At 48.6% G+C, this 12,567-nt stretch overlaps 1 protein-coding gene across 11 annotated transcripts in view; it reads right to left on the reverse strand.

Annotated features, from left to right (window-relative positions):
- MAPT (microtubule associated protein tau) overlaps positions 1 to 12,567 on the reverse strand; it is a 130,404-nt gene that overhangs the window by 115,237 nt on the left and 2,600 nt on the right. The gene's annotated exons all lie outside the window — the stretch shown is intronic.

The following is a 12,567-nucleotide window of genomic DNA, read 5'->3' on the forward strand; positions in this document are numbered from 1 at the left end:
TGCAGTGGCACGATCTCAGTTTATTGCAACCTCTGCCTCCTGGGTTTAAGTGATTCTCCTGTCTCAGCCTCCCTAGTAGCAGGGATTATAGGTGCATGTCATCACGCTTGGCTAATTTTTGTCTTTTAGTAGAGACAGGATTCTGCTGTGTTGGTCAGGCTGGTCTCAAACTCCTGACCTCAGGTGATCCACCTGCCTTGGCCTCCCAAAGTGTTGGGATTACAGGCATGAGCCACCATACCCAGCCTAATTTTTTGTATTTTTAGTAGATACAGGGTTTTGCTATTTGCCCAGGCTGGTCTTGAACTTCTGGCCTCGAATGATCTGTCCACCTCAGCTTCCCAAAATGCTGAGATTACAGGAGTAAGCCACTGCGCCTAGCTGACTTAGATTTTTTATTGGGACTGACCTTCTAATTAGTTCAGATTGGATCAATATTTGTGTATCCAAAAAGCCAGGTTATCCCAAGTGTTCATGGGGTCCAGGTGTCGATCATGTGGCCATCGCCTTAGACCATGAGCACCCTGCACCCGGGGTACAGATGTGACCAGTGTGCCCTCGGCTGCCCAATGGTGACAGAGAGATGCCCTCTGTCCGCTCCTAATTTTGCACCCAGGGCTGTGTGCCAAGGCGCCCACACTCTGCAGCTCCCACAGGATCCATGGGGGCCTCTACAGGCTGTGCTCAGGGCCAGGTTGACGACGCTATCTACAGGTGGCCCCACCTTTCAGCTTCATGCGCTTTTAAGACTTTTCTTGAAGAATGACTCAGTACTCACCCTTAATACAATTTAGAGGCTGAAATGATCCCTGTGCCTGCTCCACCTGCTCCAAACCCCGACAAAACAGAAACTAGGGTGGGATCTCACATATGGAATCTTCACTTTGTAGCTGGTGGATTTTCTAAAATGTGGAGGAAGTGGGAGGCAAGACTAGAACTGAGAAATGACTCTTGCTTTTAGTTAGAGGGAGGGTGGCTGTGGGAAGTGTATTTCAATGCCATAAAAGTACCCTGTGAGGTTGCAAATTCTAAGTAACTTGATATGCATAACCCCAGCCTCAGCTGTGTGAGCTTCTCCCTTCTCTGTTCCCCATCACTCCCCGTTTTCCTGGTCTCAGAGTATGAACCACTTTGGTGTAGACATGGGGAAAGTAAAGTGGATTTTTGAGGAAGGGGCATCAGGCGGTGTAGCCCAACAGACTGGTAAATACAGACTCAGTTTCTCCACCTCCCCTCTCACTGTAACCCACTTTCTTTTTCTTTTCTTTTTTTTTTTTTTTTTGAGATGCAGTCTTGCTCTGTCACCCAGGCTGGAGTGCAGTGGCACGATCTTGGCTCACTGTAACCTCTGCCTCCCACATTTAAGCGCTTCTCCTGCCTCAGTCTCCCGAGTAGCTGGGATTACAGGCGTACACCACCACACATGGCTAATTTTTGTATTTTTAGTAGAGATGGGGTTTCACCATGTTGGTCAGGCTGATCTCAAACTCCTGACCTCGTAATCCACCCACTTCAGCCTCCCAAAGGGCTGGGATTATAGGCGTGAGCCACCTCGCCCAGCCACTGTGAAAAACCCTTTTTCTTAACAGTAGAGGGCTGACTTCGTCTGCCTTGCTCAGGGAAACAGTCCCACTTTCAGTTAAACCTCTCCCTGTAGACACTGTCTGAGAAGGTTGAATGCCATCTTCCCCGGGCTTGCACGCCAGGCTCCTCTCATCCACATCTTCCAGCCTCTAGCCACATGGACCCCTCTCTCTGGAAAGCATGTGTGGGGGCTGTGTGTGAACATTTTTCATGCTTGACATGAGCTGGAAGAAAAATGAGCTTCTCCATTTGATAAGTGTGGACCTGCCCACAGCGCTAAATTTGGTTCTGCCGTCACCGGTGCCATGAAGCAGCAGCCTGGTTTAGAGGCTTGCCTTTAGTTTCAGATCATTTCTCCAGGCTCGTGTTACATATGAACCAGTCACAGAGGCTGGAGGGCACGGCTCCTCCAGTCCTTAGCACTAAAGACATGTCTTTTGGCTCCTGCACAACTAGCATAGCGAGTGGATCCAGATGGGGGATGCTCTGAGGTTGCAGAGGCAGGAAGGCAAGTGGGGAGGGCTTGGGCCTGGACAGAGGCGTGATCTGGCTCTCTCCCCAGCTGTGAAGTCTCTGAGCCTCAGTTTGCTTCTCTGCAAAATGAGGACAATAATCCCCGCCTCGTTGGGACTGAGGATTAAATGAGGCAATGGTTTTAGAAGAATAATCCGCTGCTGCTATTATTACCAGCATCTTCGTATAGCAAAACTCATTTGGACCAATGGGGAGTGTGTTAAGTTGGTCTGAAGTAGGACAAAGGAACAATTATAGAATATTTTAAAGGAAATGTGGTTTTTATTATTTCCAAGTACATAGAGTACCGGAACTGGGTACCAGTAGGTGGAGGATTGACTTGATTTAAATAAGGAAAGCTCATTTGACATCGGCCTGTTTGACTTCTCAGCATCCAACTGTGTTAATCAAGAGGGTTTTGAGCTACGTATGCGCCCAGCTCTGTGACTGGCGAGGCAAAGTCATGTAAGCCACAGTCCTTGCCCTCTTAGGATGTGCAGCTTGTGGGCAGATGAGTCCTACACAGATGCAGGGAAACCGAGGCGCTGGGGAGCACGGCGCTGCCACAGGTAAGAGGAAACGTGCAGTCTCTGGAGCTCGAGTGCCATGGCTGGGGAAGGCTCCAGGCAGGACAGAGACTGAGGAAGGTCAGGGCGATTGAAATAGGGGGTGGGGCAGGGAGAGAGGGGCAAGGCTGCCATGGATGAGCAAGGGGCAGAAAGAGCACGATGTCTATGAAGGAGCCATGGGGCAGGCTGGCGGGAAGCAGGAGGTGGGACTCGGCAGGGAGGTGAGCCGAGGCGTGGGGACCCGGGCTGGCGGCTCAAGGCCAGCTTGGCTTAGCAGGCGATGCTCATGGCAGGACCACACTTGGAGAGGGCCAGGGCAGGTGACAGGGCTGCTCTGAGAAGAATTTGGCAAAGGCATGCAAAACGGATTGGATATGAATTTTGTAACTGAAACAGGGAACAGCTCATTACTGTTTCCATAAGGATCCGAGGGTGAGGTGATAAGGCTAAACTCATTTTATTATGGTGAGAATATGACTGGAAAGAGAGAGGGCAAACTGAGGTAATGCCTGGAAGAAACTGACGGGTCTGTTCCAGGAGGCAGAGGGAGGAGAAGAGCTTAAGGCTCCGTAATTTGCCATACTGGGGACTAAAAGATGGCAGATTCCAGTGACCAAAGTGGAGCGGACCAGTCAGTTAATGGGGGGCAGCATTTTACTAAACCACAAGGCTATGAGGCCACTGGACACCCAGGACTGGCACCCAAACCTGGCCACGCTAGAGAAAAGATGGGCCATTGTCAGGGTGGGGTTACACACATGCCCTGACCTCCCACCATCCACACTCCAGAGAAACCTCCATTCACAGGGTAAAGGCAAACTGACTTCAGCCCCACTCCGGCTCAGTTCAAATTCCAGGTGCAAGCAGTTCAATTAACAAGCCTTCACCGTGCCTTTGCCACCAAACAGTCATCAGAATATTACACCATCCAAGTCAACGCCTGGCTTTAATTTAATCACTCTTGCCTTAATCAATTCCTGTCACACGCTAAACACTTCGAGTGGCCGGGAGAGGCTGCTCCTAGGCATAATTAGAATATGAGATTCTGTACCAGGTCCCTGTCTGATTAGGAAGAAACTGAAAACTCCGGAAAAAACGGAAAAGCTCCCAGGAAATTCCATCCAAGGGTCATGACTTGAGCCAAGAAGGAAGTCCCAGCCCTTCCCCAGAGAAGTCAGCACTGGCAGGGGCTGGAAATCACTTGAGGTCATGCTCAAGGCATTCCCACCCACTGTCTTGCACCCTGGTTTGGGTCTCCTTCCTTCTAAAGAAGGGTACAGACAAGACCAGTGCAGGCTGAACTGTGGCCACCCATGCATCCTTCCTGGGCACGGACCCTGCTGGCTGAGCCCTCACCCCAGGAACCAGCTGCACCGTCTGACTGGCGCTAACGGAGGCAGGTGGCAGCAGCTATACTATTTCAGATCAGGCTAAAGTCAGCCCATGAAAGACCTCAGATCAGCACCTGACCTCGGCTCCCGGGAGGCATCCGCCATCCCTGCAGCAATTCTGAGAAGCTCAAAGGAATAATCTCGTTTTATTTCAGTTCTATGACTATGTGAACAGAGGACAGACCACAATATCATCCATTCTGAGGGGAAAGACAGCATAATCTCCATTTCACAGATGGAAATATGTAGGCACGGGAAATCTTAATCTTGACCAAAAATCTCCTAGGTGAAAAATGGGAAGTCTGCAATTAAATTCAGGGCTTGGCAACCCTAAGCAGCCAGAGATAACAGGGGCACACAAAATGAGGGAGTGGCTCGCTTCTGGAATTCAGTCTTGCTGGCAACAAATGATAAGATCTTTTTTAAGGTCTTTTTTTTTTTTTTTTTTTTTAACTTGGCCCAGATTGTCAACTTATAGCATGAATCCTACTGATTAAAAGTTTTTTCTTGCATTTCTCATCAGCCATCACACATCGGTTCATGATTATTTATAGCACTTTAGTGACATTGAAAGGGATTTATTTCAATTTATTCAGTCTTTATTAACACTCCACAGGGAACAGAGTGCAGCCTCCGCTGGCCTTTTCCCAGGCGCAGCTGAGATGCTAAGAAGGGAGGAACTTCAGCACTAAAGGAAGAACTGAACCTGGTGGAGAGAAGCCCAGGAGGCAAGTTATCCCTGTAGGATTATCTGGGAAAAATATTAAATAGGTTTTAAGAAGGTTCAGGTGAGTTTATGAATGATCACTCCATTATTCAAGCGGATTTAGGGATGTTCTATAAAATCCTCCATTTCTAAGCTGGCCTCATGGAGAGCAGCAGCAGAGGGAGGCAGAGGCTGAGCTGCTGCACTGGGGATTGGGGCCAGCGTGGAATTTCCCCTGCTCACAGGGAAAAGACAAGACAGAAAACGGATGGTGGGAGGGCTGGCGACTCTTCCAAACGGCTATTCCTCATGTTTCCTGGCAGTGAGCAGCTATGAAAGGGACAGCTTCATATGCATCTACAGTATGATTTTGCTCTGCCCCAATGTAACAGGAGGTTATAGACAAGTTGTATTTGCATATATAACCTTTACTTGGCTTATTAACATACGCTGACTTAAATTCTGATGCACTGTCAAAGCAGAAAGCTGCTCAGGTTTTCAGCAAGCCCAGTATAAAAAAATCCAGGCATGCAACAAATAAGTAGTGAATATTCCCCTTTAGATACATGTAAATATAAACAGAATTAAAAAAAAAAATTTAGAGACAGGGTCTTGCTGTGTTACCCAGGCTGGAGTGCTGTGGCACAATCATAGCTCACTGTAGCCTTGAACTCCTGGGCTCAAGCAATCCTCCTGCTTCAGCCTCCCAAGTAGCTAGGGCTACAGATGCATGCCGTCACACCCCACTGATTTTCACAGTTTTCTTTTGCAGAGACAGGGTCTTGCTTTGTTTTGGCCAGGCTAGTCTCAAACTCCTGGCTTCAAGTGATCCTCCCGCCTCAGCCTCCTGAAGTGCTGAGATTACAAGTGTGTGCCACTGAGCCTGGCCTCATTTTTATACACATAACTAAAGAGATTCATTAGGTTGTAACCTTCCCTTAGGCATTTAAGCATTTGGCTTTAGATTATCAATTACTTAAGAAGTCTCTTTTTGAGGGATAGGCCATTGGAGGGGGATGAGATAAGACAATAGTTTGGTGCCACTGTCCAATTAAGAACAATGGGAAAGAGGCACTCCTGAAATGGCCTGCAAATCAATGGCAGAACTGGGTCCGATCCAGGACAATCCTGGTGACACATGGTTTAGAATACTGGCTCCAATTCAGGAGAAAGAGCTGTCCTTTACGCTGGGGGAGGAGCACCGTCCCATGGTTCCATGAGTGAGTCCTTCCCAGCACTTCGTTCCTGGCATTCTGTGCCATCTGTAGATCATATGACAAGCAATTGCGGATCCAGGGGTCTTCTAATATCCTTGCTATCCCCGGGAGGAGGATGCAAGGATGAAAGTGCATCCCTGGACTTTTTGTAGTAAAATTGCAGACTCAGATCCCAAGACAACATCACCAGCCTTCCCAGTAAAATTGAAAACTGGGCCATAGGCTAGAAGGAAAACCAGCAGCTGAGACCAGACATAATTATGTCCCTCTTCTCTTTGATGCCTGGATTTAGCAGTAGGGTGGACAGGGCCAAAGGAGAGGAATGAATGAAACATTATTATCAATGGCTTCGGATTTAATTCTCATTTGCTGACTTAAAACTGTTTTTAGTTGTTGGACATCGATCTGAGGCGCTTTCCTCGGGGGAGTTAATATAGCAAAGGGAATTTAAACTTATTTTCAGTCTGATGGAGAGGATTTTGTAATGCCCTCTTAAGTTGGGATTCTATGTGAATGACTTCAAAGTGCTGTGCTAGTCCTGGCAGACAGGCAGAAGATGGGCGGGGAGAACGCCCACCTTTTACTTATTTAACAGTCTCCCCAGTAGGTGTTCTCCTGATACCCTATAAGAATAAGACAGGAAGGTCTGTAAATATGCAAGGCTGGGGGCCACACAGCCTGATGTCTGCAGTCAGGACTGTCTCCTATCACAGGCAAGTACTTACTAAAGGTCCTCTGTGCCCATTCAAAACTTTCCAGGTCCACCATACTTGCTATAATAATCACATACCCTAAATAAGTGGCAAGCTGGTTGGGTGAGGTGGCTCACACCTGTAACCCCAGCACTTTGGGAGGCTGAGGTGGGTGGATCATCTGGGTCAGAAGTTCAAGACCAGCCTGCCCAACGTGGTGAAACCTCATCTCTACAAAAATACAAAACTTAGCTGGGCATTATGGTGGGTGCCTGTAGTCCCAGCTACTGAGGAGGCTGAGGCAGGAGAATTGCTTGAACCCAGGAGACGGAGGTCACAGTGAGTTGCGATCGTACGATTGTACTCCAGCCTGGGTGACAGAGTGAGACTCCATCTCAAAAAAAAATAAAAAAAATAAGGTGCAAGCTTATGGAGTAGAGGTGCAGAGGGAAAGATAAACTCTTCAAATCATTCACTGATTTTAAGAAAATTAAGATGAATGTTTTGGAAAGACTTCATAAAGGTGAGTACTATTTCCTACCAAATGGGATGATAAAGACCCTGAAAAAAAAAAGTAAACTGCCTGAGGGATTCTGCATCCAGATGACTCCACAATATAAACCCCAAATCCAAACTGAAATCGTAAGACCCAGACAGTGCATTATTAATGCGACATAGGCAAAGAAGACAAGGACTTTCAACCGGGTGATCCAGACAGCAGGAAGAGCCCGAGCCCTGTGTCAAAAGGCGGGTGAGCGAATATTCACATTTATATAGTTTCAGTTAAAGTAAAATCTTGAAAATGTATGTGTATTATTTAAATGATTTTCTGATGTAATGACTTTTAAAAACTGACATACTGTTACTCAGTCTTGATTTAAGGGATAAGAAGGCTTCTTAGGTCTAATTTATTAATTCATAAATGACTATGCTTATTGGATACATGGAATTCCTAAGATTCAGTACACCACAAGTTTGCTTTATTTAACCTTTTTCTACTCTATTCTCAACTGACCACCCTGAAGCCTGTTTGCAAGTTTACCAACATCAGCACCCTGTTGAATTACTTCGTTTGTAAAATCTCTTCTTCACCTCCTTCGCCCTCCCTGACTGCCATTACTTTCTCGATCAGCCCTCACTTTTTGTTCAATGAGTAAACTGGAAAGATCTCTGAACCCGATGCACTAAGCCAAGTCACCCTTCCTAGGATGGCTGGAGAAAGGGCAGGTCAGTTTGGGCTGGTGGAGAGAATGCAGTCTATTCCTGGCATGGAGTGGATTTCAGGAAGGAAGAAGCAGGGACGGCAGATGACGAATCTCTGCTTGCCTGTGGCAAGAGTTCTGTGTGTACATTTAAACATGGGTGTGTGCAATTTTCAGAGGATCCACTTCTGCCCAAAGCTTGGTTGCAGGGCAGCTGGGCAGTTACCCACTTTCCTTATCTTTATCCTTGCTCAGTGTAACAATTTGTCTGTTCAACTAATTCTGTCACCAGGGTCTTGGTAGACACCTCTGCTCATTTAGCCAATCCCAAGCACTCATCCACAGGACACTGCCGATATGTCATTTACTGAGCAGTTACTATGTGCTTGGCCCTGATAAGTATCGGGTTAGCTTGTTTAAACTCCACGGCAACCTGTGAGACAGGTACCATCATACCCCAAGTTATGGATGATAAAAAAACCTCTCCAAGCAGCTAAACATGGCTTAGGTCTCACAGTGAGCAGGGAGCTGGGACTTGTGCCCAGGAGGCGTGATGGGAGCCTACCTTCTTAACCATGAGGCCAGACTGCCTCCACATGCAGGGTGCTGCCCTGCACTGGGGACCGGAGGGGGAACAGTGTCTGCCCCTGAGCTGTTCCCAAACCTTCCTTGAATGGCCTTTGCACAAAATGCATTTCTTGGGGACTCACTGACCTGGTGTTTGGATTTCTATTGGGTCCCTGCTTGGGCTCAGCATGAAGCTTGATGAAATATGAACAAAGCAAAGAAAGTTAAGAGAATATACCTGGAAGTTATTCGAGTTTGCATTTTGCTGAAGCCCATTCTATCTGCATGCCTACAGAAAGTTTCTTAACTGGGGAACCCTGAAAGCTCAAAACCTGTTCTGGGGGGTGACCAGCCTCAAACTCCTCACACGCAGTTGGGAGCTATCTGGACAGGCAGGGAACCTGGCAGAGGTGGCAGGAGCATGGCACCTAGGGAGAGGAATTCTCAGAGAGCAAGCCCTTTGGCAAGGCAACAGGAGCAAGACAGAGGATTCTCAGGTAGCCCCAAGGCACCGCAGCATAATGGAATATTTACTGCAAAGCCTCCCAGGCCCATCCTTGCAAAGGGATTCTTACATGAGGATTTACCTATGTCCACCCAACTCAACCCACACCCACAGTCTCAAAGCTGGGCCTCCTCAGTGGGCGCCAACACTTTCACCTCTCCGAGGCACAGAACCTAAGATGGGGATCTGATGTCCCTAAAAATTCAGAGACTTGACCTTGGCCGCACTGATTCTACATCTTGATCCCCCATTCTTGATTTCCAGCCTTCCCTGGGTCAATCAAACCAGCCACCCCTTCATATGGCAGAGCAGTCCAGAAATCCTGGATTAGGGGGAAGAGGTTTAAGGACCTTGGGAAGAGATATTTTCTCTTTGTTTTATAAACAGAGCACCAAGGTGGAGTGGAAGGCCTTACTCTCCATGGCAGGGCCACATCAGAAATTGAGTTTTAACTCCACATCTCTCTAACCTTGTTCTGGGCCATGCTCCAATTACAGATTCTTGTAAAAGTTCATTTGTGAGACAGTGGTTTAGGAATAAATATTCTACTGGGTCAATTTTTTTTTTTTAAGAGATGGGGTTTCACCATGTTGGCCAGGCTGGTCTCGAACTCCTGACCTCAGGTGATCCACCCACTTCGGCCTCCCAAAGTGCTGGGATTACAGGTGTGAGCCACTGTGCCCAGTCTCTACTGGGTCAATGTTATAGATCATATTTGGCTTCCCACATTAGTCCACAATGGCCAAGTAAACCCACATGCAGCTGAGAGGGGAGGGAGCTAGTGTCAGGTACCCAGCTCCACCACCTACTGGCTCTGTGACCTTTAGCAAGTTACTATCCCTCTCTGTGCTTCAGTTTCTCCAGCACGGAGATAGTAACAGCACCTGGTACATAGGAGCATTGTTGTGAGAATTAAATGAGATCATCTGAGACAAGTGCTTAGAACAGAGCCTCCTAGAAGACACTCAATGAATGTAATTAAGATAGCAGTGCCAGTGTCAACCCTAGCAGTGGTGACATTTGGGGCTGGATCATATTTTGATGTTGGAGGCTGTCCTGTGCTTTGTAGGATGTTTAGCAGCAGCCCTGGCCTCTACTAGTGAGATGTCTGTGGCACCCTCCCCGAGTTGTGAAAATGAAAACATCTCTCTAGACATCTCAGTGACCCGCAGCTGAGAACCATGGTTTTATAGGAAAACAGCGGAGAGTCCACGAGGGCTCCTCTCCCTGCTGCAGCCCAGCTGGTGAGGCTGGGGTCTTCTCTACCCATCACCTGCTGAGGTGACCCCCAAAGGTCACTAACCTTCCACTGGCTCCAAGTCGTTAGTGGAAGCACCGAATTCCTGGGCATGGCAAGTTAGGAGTGGCCAGGGGGAAGTTTCCTGGAGTATGGAGGAGCTTCGGGGGTCTCTGAACACAGCGGTGACGAAAGTGGTGGAGGACGGAGCACAATCAAATGCCGTTTCTCACCTGCTTCCCACTGACCTACTGCACCAGGTGCCAAAAGATGCCAACGCAGGGTCTTCCTTTCCTAGGGTAGAGGGTGGCCTCTCTCCTCTCCTGTCATCTTCACCTCTGGCCAATAAGAAGGAGGTGGGCCATGGGGACCAGGCTGAGGGAGTGCTGCTGTGGGGAGGGGAGGGCGGAGGCTGTGGGGAGGCACTCTATGAGCACAGGCAGCTGTCTGAGCATCACTGGGACACAGGGCTGGGAGAGACTGAACTTGGTTTGTCCCCAAACCCTTCCTGCTGCCTTGATCATGAATAAAGCCCTCCATTCTGCTTTCTCTTCACCTATATTTCCCCATTTATCCTTCATGGATGAAATCCATTTGGTATAGACCAAATTCTCCTTGTATGTCTAGCCCTGTATTAGAACCATATAGGTGTTTTTTTTTTGTTTTTGAGTGATTCTTTTTCAAGGATAGAGTAAGGAAGATGCTAAATGAATACATCAGTAGAAGGCAAGGTCCAGTTGGAAAATTATCGCATGTCCAGTTGGAAAAATAACACATGTTCCCACACATAGCCACAGAGCCACCCAAACCACACATAAATGCTGAGGGAACGTGGAATAAAACACAGTTGCTTAAAATCTTCAACAAATGGACTGCATCAATAGATGTTAAAAAGGCAGAAGGAAAACCACAATCTAATCACATCTCTAGGCTGGCACTGACCTCCAAGGGTCAAAGGGCACATTTAATAGAAAGGCCTCTTTTTCCAACCGGAATAAATCTGACCTTTCCTCAACCAAACCGATTCTAAGTTTTCTGGCAATTTATGGGCAGTATCCATTTCTTTCGTTCCTGTCAGAGGAGCAGTGCCTGATACTAGAAACCACTTAAAAGCCACGCCCTTCCAGGTCTGCGAGGTAGGAACAGTCATGGACTGTCACTCATCCAAAAACCAAAAAGCCCCTTCCCCACATCCTCCAAAGGAGAACGCAAGAGCCAAGCCAGGTTATTCCTATTAAACGTCTGTTAGGGCGGCAAACTTGGCCAAGGAATGGATCAACTTCAAGGGTCACTCCCAACCGGAGAACGGGGGGGGGGGGCAGGGGTGTTGGGGGAGGAGACACACTTATCTGTTTATCCATTAATTTATTTATGTAGATGGACAATTTGGAGATGGGAAATAAACAATTCTTATACAGTAAATATAAGCAGTCATCACAAAACACAAAATGACACCCCAGAATCAACTGCTGTAGGAAAGACATTTCCCTGTCTGCTGTAGACAGGTCAGTTAAGGGGGCGGGGGCATCAGATAGAACTGGTCCTGTTGAGCTTGCAGCTCAGAGGCGTGAGCTGGGCAGTCGCTTTCCCAGGCTCCATCATCCCTTCCAACCCAGACCATTCTGAGAGGGAGGCTTGGGGTTACAGGTGTGTGAGCACCAGAGGGGGAGGGGAGTCGCTTGGAATGTAAGAGCTCCCGCCTGCTGGGGATGGGGAGGAGTCGTCGATGGCCCCGGGATCCCTGCCCAGACATTTCCAGAGGCGCGGCGGCTGGTTCAGCGCCCCACCGTCATCCGCGCAAACGCTGCATCCCTTGAGGTCCTGGGGCGAAGCCATTTCCTTAAAGCGCGCGAAGAGCCAGGATGGAGTTTCCCAATTGCCACACGAAGGACCGTCCCCTCGAGGTTCCTCCATTAACAGATCCCCCGTCTTGACCACCGCAGTGGCCCCACTAAAGCGCCAACACATTTCAAAATGGAGCGAAATCGCAGAAGCGAGGACTGCGCTTTGTTCCCAGCACTGGGCTAAACACGCTCACCCTCACCGGGCTCCCTTTCCTCCAACGACAGGAGGTGATGCCTCTGCTCGAGAGACGGCAACAGGCAGCTGTGACTGCGGGCTCCCTTTTTCCAGGGCCGCCCCAAAACCCTCGCTCCATCTGGAAAGAGAATCCCGCGCCCAGCTCTGTCTAGGGGCAAGAGAGGAGAGGAGATGCTTGAATCCATCCCTAGCCGCTCTGCAACTCCTCGCGGCGGGCCCAGCCACGCGGGAAGCCTCGCAGCAACCTGGCTCCAGCCCTCGACGCCACAGTCGAGGAGGGTCTGCTTGGTCCTGGGCGGGCTCTCGTTCCCCCAAGCCAAGCCATTCCTCAGAAATGCAGATCA

Source organism: Cebus imitator, unplaced genomic scaffold (genome assembly GCF_001604975.1).
Source record: "Cebus imitator isolate Cc_AM_T3 unplaced genomic scaffold, Cebus_imitator-1.0 Scaffold217, whole genome shotgun sequence".
Lineage (NCBI taxonomy): Eukaryota > Metazoa > Chordata > Mammalia > Primates > Cebidae > Cebus > Cebus imitator.